Here is a 12,500-nt window from a genome sequence, read left to right on the forward strand (position 1 = left end):
GCTTCTGATTTCCGAAGCCTTTCCCATTAGAAAATAGTCTATGCTCCATTCCTCCTTCCAAAGTGCGGAAACTCACACTTCCCCACATTGTATTCCATCTGCCACTTCATTACCCACTCTCCCAGCCTCCCGGGGACTGGGTACAGGCACTGACGGGTTTACCTGTGCCCCCGAGGACTGGGTACGGGCGCTGACGGGTTTACCTGTGCCCCCGAGGACTGGGTACAGACGCTGACGGGTTTACCTGTGCCCCCGGGGACTGGGTACAGACACTGACGGGTTTACCTGTGCCCCCGCGGACTGGGTACGGGCGCTGACGGGTTTACCTGTGCCCCTGGGGACTGGGTACGGGCGCTGACGGGTTTACCTGTGCCTCCGGGGACTGGGTACGGGCGCTGACGGGTTTACCTGTGCCCCTGGGGACTGGGTACGGTCACTGACGGGTTTACCTGTGCCCCTGGGGACTGGGTACGGGCGCTGACGGGTTTACCTGTGCCTCCGGGGACTGGGTACGGGCGCTGACGGGTTTACCTGTGCCCCCGGGGACTGGGTACAGACACTGACGGGTTTACCTGTGCCCCCGGGGGCTGGGTACGGGCGCTGATGGGTTTACCTGTGCCCCCGGGGACTGGGTACAGACACTGACGGGTTTACCTGTGCCCCCGGGGACTGGGTACGGGCGCTGACGGGTTTACCTGTGCCCCTGGGGACTGGGTACGGGCGCTGACGGGTTTACCTGTGCCCCCGGGAACTGGGTACAGACGCTGACAGGTTTAGATGTGCCCCCGAGGACTGGGTACGGGCGCTGACGGGTTTATCTGTGCCCCCGGGGACTGGGTACGGGGGCTGATGGGTTTACCTGTGCCACGGGGTCTGGGTACAGACACTGATGAGTTTACCTGTGCCCTCGGGGACTGGGTACAGACACTGATGAGTTTACCTGTGCCCTCGGGGACTGGGTACGGGCGCTGATGGGTTTACCTGTGCCCCCGGGGACTGGGTACGGTCGCTGATGGGTTTACCTGTGCCCCCGGGGACTGGGTACGGTCGCTGATGGGTTTACCTGTGCCCATGGGGACTGGGTACGGGGGCTGATGGGTTTACCTGTGCCACGGGGTCTGGGTACAGACACTGATGAGTTTACCTGTGCCCTCGGGGACTGGGTACAGACACTGACGGGTTTACCTATGTCACCGGGGACTGGGTACGGGCGCTGATGGGTTTACCTGTGCCCATGGGGACTGGGTACGGTCGCTGACGGGTTTACCTATGTCCCCGGGGACTGGGTACGGGCGCTGATGGGTTTACCTGTGCCCATGGGGACTGGGTACAGACACTAACGGGTTTAACTGTGCCCCCGGGGACTGGGTACGGGCGCTGACGGGTTTACCTGTGCCCATGGGGACTGGGTACAGACACTGACGGGTTTAACTGTGCCCCCGGGGACTGGGTACGGGCGCTGACGGGTTTACCTGTGCCCGGGGACTGGGTACAGACGCTGACGGGTTTACCTGTGCCCCCGGGGACTGGGTACGGGCGCTGATGAGTTTACCCGTGCCCCCGCGGACTGGGTACGGGCGCTGACGGGTTTACCTGTGCCCCTGGGGACTGGGTACGGGCACTGACGGGCTTACCTGTGCCCCCGGGGACTGGGTACGGGCGCTGATGGGTTTACCTGTGCCCCCGGGGACTGGGTACAGACACTGACGGGTTTACCTGTGTCCCCGGGGACTGGGTACGGGCGCTGATGGGTTTACCTGTGCCCCTGGGGACTGGGTACAGACACTATCGGGTTTACCTGTGTCCCCGGGGACTGGGTACGGGCGCTGACGGGTTTACCTGTGCCCCCGCGGACTGGGTACGGGCGCTGACGGGTTTACCTGTGCCCCCAGGGACTGGGTACGGGCGCTGACGGGTTTACCTGTGCCCCTGGGGACTGGGTACGGGCGCTGATGAGTTTACCTGTGCCCCCGGGGGCTGGGTACGGGCGCTGATGGGTTTACCTGTGCCCATGGGACTGGGTACAGACACTGACGGGTTTACCTGTGCCCCTGGGGACTGGGTACGGGCGCTGATGAGTTGACCTGTGCCCCCGGGGGCTGGGTACGGGCGCTGATGGGTTTACCTGTGCCCCGGGGGACTGGGTACGGGCGCTGATGAGTTTACCTGTGCCCCCGGGGACTGGGTACGGGCACTGATGGGTTTACCTGTGCCCCCGGGGACTGGGTACAGACGCTGACGGGTTTACCTGTGCCCCCGGGGGACTGGGTACAGACACTGACGGGTTTACCTGTGCCCCCAGGGACTGGGTACAGACACTGACGGGTTTACCTGTGCCCCTGGGGACTGGGTACAGACACTGACGGGTTTACCTGTGCCCCTGGGGACTGGGTACAGACACTGACGGGTTTACCTGTGCCCCCGGGACTGGGTACAGACACTGACGGGTTTACCTGTGCCCCTGGGGACTGGGTACAGACACTGACGGGTTTACCTGTGCCCCTGGGGACTGGGTACGGGCACTGATGGGTTTACCTGTGCCCATGGGGACTGGGTACAGACACTGACGGGTTTACCTGTGCCCCCGGGGACTGGGTACAGACACTGACGGGTTTACCTGTGCACCCGGGGACTGGATACGGGCGCTGACGGGTTTAACTGTGCACCCGAGGACTGGGTACAGACACTGACGGGTTTACCTGTGCCCATGGGGACTGGGTACGGGCGCTGATGGGTTTACCTGTGCCCATGGGGACTGGGTACAGACACTGACGGGTTTACCTGTGCACCCGGGGACTGGGTACGGGCGTTGACGAGTTTACCTGTGCCCCTGGGGACTGGGTACAGACACTGACGGGTTTACCTGTGCCCCGGGGACTGGATACGGGCGCTGACGGGTTTACCTGTGCCCCCGGGGACTGGGTACAGACACTGACGGGTTTGACTGTGTCCCCGGGGACTGGGTACAGACACTGACGGGTTTACCTGTGCCCCCGAGGACTGGGTACAGACACTGACGGGTTTACCTGTGCCCCCGGGGACTGGGTACAGACACTGACGGGTTTACCTGTGCCCCCGGTGACTGGGTACGGGCGCTGACGGGTTTACCTGTGCCCCTGGGGACTGGGTACAGACACTGACGGGTTTACCTGTGCACCCGGGGACTGGGTACGGGCGTTGACGAGTTTACCTGTGCCCCTGGGGACTGGGTACAGACACTGACGGGTTTACCTGTGCCCCGGGGACTGGATACGGGCGCTGACGGGTTTACCTGTGCCCCCGGGGACTGGGTACAGACACTGACGGGTTTACCTGTGCACCCGGGGACTGGATACGGGCGCTGACGGGTTTACCTGTGCCCCCGGGGACTGGGTACAGACACTGACGGGTTTACCTGTGCCCCGGGGACTGGGTACAGACGCTGACGGGTTTACCTGTGCCCCCAGGGACTGGGTACAGACACTGACGGGTTTGACTCTGTCCCTGGGGACTGGTTACGGGCGCTGACGGTTTACCTGTGCCCCCGGGGACTGGGTACGGGCGCTGACGGGTTTACCTGTGCCCATGGGGACTGGGTACAGACACTGACGGGTTTGACTCTGTCCCCGGGGACTGGTTACGGGCGCTGACGGTTTACCTGTGCCCCCGGGGACTGGGAATGGGCGCTGACGGGTTTACCTGTGCCCCCGGGGTACGGCCGTTGATGGGTTTACCTGTGCCCCCGGGGACTGGGTACAGACCGCTGACGGGTTTACCTGTGCCCCCGGGGACTGGGTACAGACGCTGACGGGTTTACCTGTGCCCCCGGGGACTGGGTACGGCGCTGATGAGTTTACCAGTGCCCCCGGGGGCTGGGTACGGGCGCTGATGAGTTTACCTGTGCCACCGGGACTGGGTACAGACACTGACGGGTTTACCTGTGCCCCCGGGACTGGGTACGGGCGTTGACGAGTTTACCTGTGCCCCCGGGGACTGGGTACAGACACTGACGGGTTTAACCTGTGCCCCCGGGGACTGGGTACAGACACTGACGGGTTTACCTGTGCCCCCAGGGACTGGGTATGCGCGCTGACGGGTTCACCTGTGCCCACGGGGACTGCGTACAGACACTGACGGGTTTACCTGTGCCCATGGGGACTGGGTACAGACACTGACGGGTTTACCTGTGCCCCGGGTGACTGGGTACGGGCGCTGACGGGTTTACCTGTGCCCCCGGGGACTGGGTACAGACAGTGATGGTTTACCTGTGCCCATGGGGACTGGGTACAGACACTGACGGGTTTACCTGTGCCCCGGGGTGACTGGGTACGGGCGCTGACGGGTTTACCTGTGCCCCCGGGGACTGGGTACAGACAGTGATGGTTTACCTGTGCCCATGGGGACTGGGTACAGACACTGACGGGTTTACCTGTGCCCCGGGTGACTGGGTACGGGCGCTGACGGGATTACCTGTGCCCCCGGGGACTGGGTACGGTCGCTGACGGGTTAATCTGTGCCCCCGGGGACTGGGTACGGGCGCTGACAGGTTTACCTGTGCCCCCGGGGACTGGATACGGGCGCTGACGGGTTTACCTGTGCCCCGGGGACTGGGGTACGGTCACTGACGGGTTTACCTGTGCCCCCGGGGACTGGGTACGGGCGCTGACGGGTTTACCTGTGCCCCCGGGGACTGGGTACGGGCGCTGACGGGTTTACCTGTGCCCCCGGGGACTGGGTGCGGGCGCTGACGGGTTAATCTGTGCCCCCGGGGACTGGGTACAGACAGTGATGGTTTACCTGTGCCCCCGGGGACTGGGTACGGGCGCTGACGGGTTTACCTGTGCCCCCGGGGACTGGGTACAGTCACTGACGGGTTTACCTGTGCCCATGGGGACTGGGTACAGACACTGACGGGTTTACCTGTGCCACCGGGGACTGGGTACAGACACTGACGGGTTTCCCTGTGCCCCCGGGGACTGGGTACGGGCGCTGACGGGTTTACCTGTGCCCCCGGGGACTGGGTACAGACGCTGACGGGTTTACCTGTGCCCCGGGGACTGGGTAGACGCTGACAGGTTTACCTGTGCCCCCGGGGACTGGGTACAGACGCTGACGGGTTTACCTGTGTCCCCGGGGACTGGTTACGGGCGCTGACGGTTTACCTGTACCCCCGGGGACTGGGAACGGGCGCTGACGGGTTTACCTGTGCCCCCGGGGTACGGGCGCTGATGGGTTTACCTGTGCCCCCGGGGACTGGGTACAGACACTGATGGGTTTACCTGTGCCACCGGGGACTGGGTACGGGCGATGATGGGTTTACCTGTGTCCCCGGGGACTGGGTACAGACACTGACGGGTTTACCTGTGCCCCCGGGGACTGGGTACAGACAGTGACAGTTTACCTGTGTCCCCGGGGACTGGGTACGATCGCTGACGGGTTTACCTGTGCCCCCGGGGACTGGGTACGGGCGATGATGGGTTTACCTGTGCCCCCGGGGACTGGGTACAGACACTGACGGGTTTACCTGTGTGCCCGGGGACTGGGTACAGACAGTGACGGTTTACCTGTGTCCCCGGGGACTGGGTACGATCGCTGACGGGTTTACCTGTGCCCATGGGGACTGGGTACAGACACTATCGGGTTTACCTGTGTCCCTGGGGACTGGGTACGGGCGCTGACGGGTTTACCTGTGCCGCCGCGGACTGGGTACGGGCGCTGACGGGTTTACCTGTGCCCCCAGGGACTGGGTACGGGCGCTGACGGGTTTACCTGTGCCCCTGGGGACTGGGTACGGGCACTGACGGGTTTACCTGTGCCCCCGGGGACTGGGTACGGCCGCTGAATGGTTTACCTGTGCCACCGGGGACTGGGTACAGACACTGACGGGTTTCCCTGTGCCCCCGGGGACTGGGTACGGGCGCTGACGGGTTTACCTGTGCCCCCGGGGACTGGGTACAGACGCTGACGGGTTTACCTGTGCCCCGGGGACTGGGTAGACGCTGACAGGTTTACCTGTGCCCCCGGGGACTGGGTACAGACGCTGACGGGTTTACCTGTGTCCCCGGGGACTGGTTACGGGCGCTGACGGTTTACCTGTACCCCCGGGGACTGGGAACGGGCGCTGACGGGTTTACCTGTGCCCCCGGGGTACGGGCGCTGATGGGTTTACCTGTGCCCCCGGGGACTGGGTACAGACACTGATGGGTTTACCTGTGCCACCGGGGACTGGGTACGGGCGATGATGGGTTTACCTGTGTCCCCGGGGACTGGGTACAGACACTGACGGGTTTACCTGTGCCCCCGGGGACTGGGTACAGACAGTGACAGTTTACCTGTGTCCCCGGGGGACTGGGTACGATCGCTGACGGGTTTACCTGTGCCCCCGGGGACTGGGTACGGGCGATGATGGGTTTACCTGTGCCCCCGGGGACTGGGTACAGACACTGACGGGTTTACCTGTGTGCCCGGGGACTGGGTACAGACAGTGACGGTTTACCTGTGTCCCCGGGGACTGGGTACGATCGCTGACGGGTTTACCTGTGCCCATGGGGACTGGGTACAGACACTATCGGGTTTACCTGTGTCCCCGGGGACTGGGTACGGGCGCTGACGGGTTTACCTGTGCCGCCGCGGACTGGGTACGGGCGCTGACGGGTTTACCTGTGCCCCCAGGGACTGGGTACGGGCGCTGACGGGTTTACCTGTGCCCCTGGGGACTGGGTACGGGCACTGACGGGTTTACCTGTGCCCCCGGGGACTGGGTACGGCCGCTGAATGGTTTACCTGTGCCCCCGGGGACTGAGTACGGGCGCTGACGGATTTACCTGTGCCCATGGGGACTGGGTACAGACACTGACGGGTTTACCTGTGCCCCCGGGGACTGGGTACAGACACTGACGGGTTTACCTGTGCCCATGGGGACTGGGTACAGACACTGACGGGTTTACCTGTGCCCCCGGGGACTGGGTACGGGCGCTGACGGGTTTACCTGTGCCCCCGGGGACTGGGTACGGGCGCTGACGGGTTTACCTGTGCCCCCGGGGACTGGGTACGGGCGCTGACGGGTTAATCTGTGCCCCCGGGGACTGGGTACGGGCGCTGACGGGTTTACCTATGTCCCCGGGGACTGGGTACGGGCGCTGACGGGTTTACCTGTGCCCCCGGGGACTGGGTACAGACAGTGACGGTTTACCTGTGCCCCCGGGGACTGGGTACGGGCGCTGACGGGTTTACCTGTGCCCCCGGGGACTGGGTATGGTCACTGACGGGTTTACCTGTGCCCATGGGGACTGGGTACAGACACTGACGGGTTTACCTGTGCCCCCGGGGACTGGGTACAGACACTGACGGGTTTACCTGTGCCCCCGGGGACTGGGTACAGACGCTGACGGGTTTACCTGTGCCCCCGGGGACTGGGTACAGACGCTGACGGGTTTACCTGTGCCCCCGGGGACTGGGTACGGGCGCTGATGAGTTTACCAGTGCCCCCGGGGGCTGGGTACGGGCGCTGATGAGTTTACCTGTGCCACCGGGGACTGGGTACAGACACTGACGGGTTTACCTGTGCCCCCGGGGTACGGCCGTTGATGGGTTTACCTGTGCCCCCGGGGACTGGGTACAGACGCTGACGGGTTTACCTGTGCCCCCGGGGACTGGGTACAGACGCTGACGGGTTTACCTGTGCCCCCGGGGACTGGGTACGGGCGCTGATGAGTTTACCAGTGCCCCCGGGGGCTGGGTACGGGCGCTGATGAGTTTACCTGTGCCACCGGGGACTGGGTACAGACACTGACGGGTTTACCTGTGCCCCCGGGGACTGGGTACGGGCGTTGACGAGTTTACCTGTGCCCCCGGGGACTGGGTACAGACACTGACGGGTTTACCTGTGCCCCCGGGGACTGGGTACAGACACTGACGGGTTTACCTGTGCCCCCAGGGACTGGGTATGCGCGCTGACGGGTTCACCTGTGCCCACGGGGACTGCGTACAGACACTGACGGGTTTACCTGTGCCCATGGGGACTGGGTACAGACACTGACGGGTTTACCTGTGCCCCGGGTGACTGGGTACGGGCGCTGACGGGTTTACCTGTGCCCCCGGGGACAGGGTACAGACAGTGATGGTTTACCTGTGCCCATGGGGACTGGGTACAGACACTGACGGGTTTACCTGTGCCCCGGGTGACTGGGTACGGGCGCTGACGGGTTTACCTGTGCCCCCGGGGACTGGGTACAGACAGTGATGGTTTACCTGTGCCCATGGGGACTGGGTACAGACACTGACGGGTTTACCTGTGCCCCGGGTGACTGGGTACGGGCACTGACGGGATTACCTGTGCCCCCGGGGACTGGGTACGGTCGCTGACGGGTTAATCTGTGCCCCCGGGGACTGGGTACGGGCGCTGACAGGTTTACCTGTGCCCCCGGGGACTGGATACGGGCGCTGACGGGTTTACCTGTGCCCCCGGGGACTGGGTACGGTCACTGACGGGTTTACCTGTGCCCCCGGGGACTGGGTACGGGCGCTGACGGGTTTACCTGTGCCCCCGGGGACTGGGTACGGGCGCTGACGGGTTTACCTGTGCCCCCGGGGACTGGGTGCGGGCGCTGACGGGTTAATCTGTGCCCCCGGGGACTGGGTACAGACAGTGATGGTTTACCTGTGCCCCCGGGGACTGGGTACGGGCGCTGACGGGTTTACCTGTGCCCCCGGGGACTGGGTACGGTCACTGACGGGTTTACCTGTGCCCATGGGGACTGGGTACAGACACTGACGGGTTTACCTGTGCCACCGGGGACTGGGTACAGACACTGACGGGTTTCCCTGTGCCCCCGGGGACTGGGTACGGGCGCTGACGGGTTTACCTGTGCCCCCGGGGACTGGGTACAGACGCTGACGGGTTTACCTGTGCCCCGGGGACTGGGTAGACGCTGACAGGTTTACCTGTGCCCCCGGGGACTGGGTACAGACGCTGACGGGTTTACCTGTGTCCCCGGGGACTGGTTACGGGCGCTGACGGTTTACCTGTACCCCCGGGGACTGGGAACGGGCGCTGACGGGTTTACCTGTGCCCCCGGGGTACGGGCGCTGATGGGTTTACCTGTGTCCCCGGGGACTGGGTACAGACACTGACGGGTTTACCTGTGCCCCCGGGGACTGGGTACAGACAGTGACAGTTTACCTGTGTCCCCGGGGACTGGGTACGATCGCTGACGGGTTTACCTGTGCCCCCGGGGACTGGGTACGGGCGATGATGGGTTTACCTGTGCCCCCGGGGACTGGGTACAGACACTGACGGGTTTACCTGTGTGCCCGGGGACTGGGTACAGACAGTGACGGTTTACCTGTGTCCCCGGGGACTGGGTACGATCGCTGACGGGTTTACCTGTGCCCATGGGGACTGGGTACAGACACTATCGGGTTTACCTGTGTCCCCGGGGACTGGGTACGGGCGCTGACGGGTTTACCTGTGCCGCCGCGGACTGGGTACGGGCGCTGACGGGTTTACCTGTGCCCCCAGGGACTGGGTACGGGCGCTGACGGGTTTACCTGTGCCCCTGGGGACTGGGTACGGGCACTGACGGGTTTACCTGTGCCCCCGGGGACTGGGTACGGCCGCTGAATGGTTTACCTGTGCCCCCGGGGACTGAGTACGGGGGCTGACGGATTTACCTGTGCCCATGGGGACTGGGTACAGACACTGACGGGTTTACCTGTGCCCCCGGGGACTGGGTACAGACACTGACGGGTTTACCTGTGCCCATCGGGACTGGGTACAGACACTGACGGGTTTACCTGTGCCCCCGGGGACTGGGTACGGGCGCTGACGGGTTTACCTGTGCCCCCGGGGACTGGGTACGGGCGCTGACGGGTTTACCTGTGCCCCCGGGGACTGGGTACGGGCGCTGACGGGTTAATCTGTGCCCCCGGGGACTGGGTACGGGCGCTGACGGGTTTACCTATGTCCCCGGGGACTGGGTACGGGCGCTGACGGGTTTACCTGTGCCCCCGGGGACTGGGTACAGACAGTGACGGTTTACCTGTGCCCCCGGGGACTGGGTACGGGCGCTGACGGGTTTACCTGTGCCCCCGGGGACTGGGTATGGTCACTGACGGGTTTACCTGTGCCCATGGGGACTGGGTACAGACACTGACGGGTTTACCTGTGCCCCCGGGGACTGGGTACAGACACTGACGGGTTTACCTGTGCCCCCGGGGACTGGGTACAGACGCTGACGGGTTTACCTGTGCCCCCGGGGACTGGGTACAGACGCTGACGGGTTTACCTGTGCCCCCGGGGACTGGGTACGGGCGCTGATGAGTTTACCAGTGCCCCCCGGGGGCTGGGTACGGGCGCTGATGAGTTTACCTGTGCCACCGGGGACTGGGTACAGACACTGACGGGTTTACCTGTGTCCCCGGGGACTGGGTACAGACGCTGACGGGTTTACCTGTGCCCCCGGGGACTGGGTACAGACACTGACGGGTTTACCTGTGCCCCCGGGGACTGGGTACGGGCGCTGATGGGTTTACCTGTGCCCCCGGGGACTGGGTACAGACGCTGACGGGTTTACCTGTGCCCCCGGGGACTGGGTACGGGCGTTCACGAGTTTACCTGTGCCCCCGGGGACTGGGTACAGACACTGACGGGTTTACCTGTGCCCCCGGGGACTGGGTACAGACACTGACGGGTTTACCTGTGCCCCCAGGGACTGGGTATGCGCGCTGACGGGTTCACCTGTGCCCACGGGGACTGCGTACAGACACTGACGGGTTTACCTGTGCCCATGGGGACTGGGTACAGACACTGACGGGTTTACCTGTGCCCCGGGTGACTGGGTACGGGCGCTGACGGGTTTACCTGTGCCCCCGGGGACTGGGTACAGACAGTGATGGTTTACCTGTGCCCATGGGGACTGGGTACAGACACTGACGGGTTTACCTGTGCCCCGGGTGACTGGGTACGGGCGCTGACGGGTTTACCTGTGCCCCCGGGGACTGGGTACAGACAGTGATGGTTTACCTGTGCCCATGGGGACTGGGTACAGACACTGACGGGTTTACCTGTGCCCCGGGTGACTGGGTACGGGCGCTGACGGGATTACCTGTGCCCCCGGGGACTGGGTACGGTCGCTGACGGGTTAATCTGTGCCCCCGGGGACTGGGTACGGGCGCTGACAGGTTTACCTGTGCCCCCGGGGACTGGATACGGGCGCTGACGGGTTTACCTGTGCCCCCGGGGACTGGGTACGGTCACTGACGGGTTTACCTGTGCCCCCGGGGACTGGGTACGGGCGCTGACGGGTTTACCTGTGCCCCCGGGGACTGGGTACGGGCGCTGACGGGTTTACCTGTGCCCCCGGGGACTGGGTGCGGGCGCTGACGGGTTAATCTGTGCCCCCGGGGACTGGGTACAGACAGTGATGGTTTACCTGTGCCCCCGGGGACTGGGTACGGGCGCTGACGGGTTTACCTGTGCCCCCGGGGACTGGGTACGGTCACTGACGGGTTTACCTGTGCCCATGGGGACTGGGTACAGACACTGACGGGTTTACCTGTGCCACCGGGGACTGGGTACAGACACTGACGGGTTTCCCTGTGCCCCCGGGGACTGGGTACGGGCGCTGACGGGTTTACCTGTGCCCCCGGGGACTGGGTACAGACGCTGACGGGTTTACCTGTGCCCCGGGGACTGGGTAGACGCTGACAGGTTTACCTGTGCCCCCGGGGACTGGGTACAGACGCTGACGGGTTTACCTGTGTCCCCGGGGACTGGTTACGGGCGCTGACGGTTTACCTGTACCCCCGGGGACTGGGAACGGGCGCTGACGGGTTTACCTGTGCCCCCGGGGTACGGGCGCTGATGGGTTTACCTGTGCCCCCGGGGACTGGGTACAGACACTGATGGGTTTACCTGTGCCACCGGGGACTGGGTACGGGCGATGATGGGTTTACCTGTGTCCCCGGGGACTGGGTACAGACATTGACGGGTTTACCTGTGTGCCCGGGGACTGGGTACAGACAGTGACGGTTTACCTGTGTCCCCGGGGACTGGGTACGATCGCTGACGGGTTTACCTGTGCCCATGGGGACTGGGTACAGACACTATCGGGTTTACCTGTGTCCCCGGGGACTGGGTACGGGCGCTGACGGGTTTACCTGTGCCGCCGCGGACTGGGTACGGGCGCTGACGGGTTTACCTGTGCCCCCAGGGACTGGGTACGGGCGCTGACGGGTTTACCTGTGCCCCTGGGGACTGGGTACGGGCACTGACGGGTTTACCTGTGCCCCCGGGGACTGGGTACGGCCGCTGAATGGTTTACCTGTGCCCCCGGGGACTGAGTACGGGCGCTGACGGATTTACCTGTGCCCATGGGGACTGGGTACAGACACTGACGGGTTTACCTGTGCCCCCGGGGACTGGGTACAGACACTGACGGGTTTACCTGTGCCCATGGGGACTGGGTACAGACACTGACGGGTTTACCTGTGCCCCCGGGGACTGGGTACGGGCGCTGACG

General features: G+C 64.5%; 2 protein-coding genes across 2 annotated transcripts in view; both read right to left on the minus strand.

The window, feature by feature from the left end:
• The window catches only part of LOC140400193 (fermitin family homolog 3-like), a 197,912-nt gene that overhangs the window by 99,082 nt on the left and 86,330 nt on the right, over positions 1-12,500 (minus strand). The window lies entirely within an intron of this gene.
• LOC140399886 (avidin-related protein 4/5-like) overlaps positions 1-12,500 on the minus strand; it is a 19,225-nt gene that overhangs the window by 2,632 nt on the left and 4,093 nt on the right. The window lies entirely within an intron of this gene.

The sequence above is a fragment of the Scyliorhinus torazame genome, chromosome 24 (assembly GCF_047496885.1).
Source record: "Scyliorhinus torazame isolate Kashiwa2021f chromosome 24, sScyTor2.1, whole genome shotgun sequence".
Classification (NCBI taxonomy): Eukaryota; Metazoa; Chordata; class Chondrichthyes; order Carcharhiniformes; family Scyliorhinidae; genus Scyliorhinus; species Scyliorhinus torazame.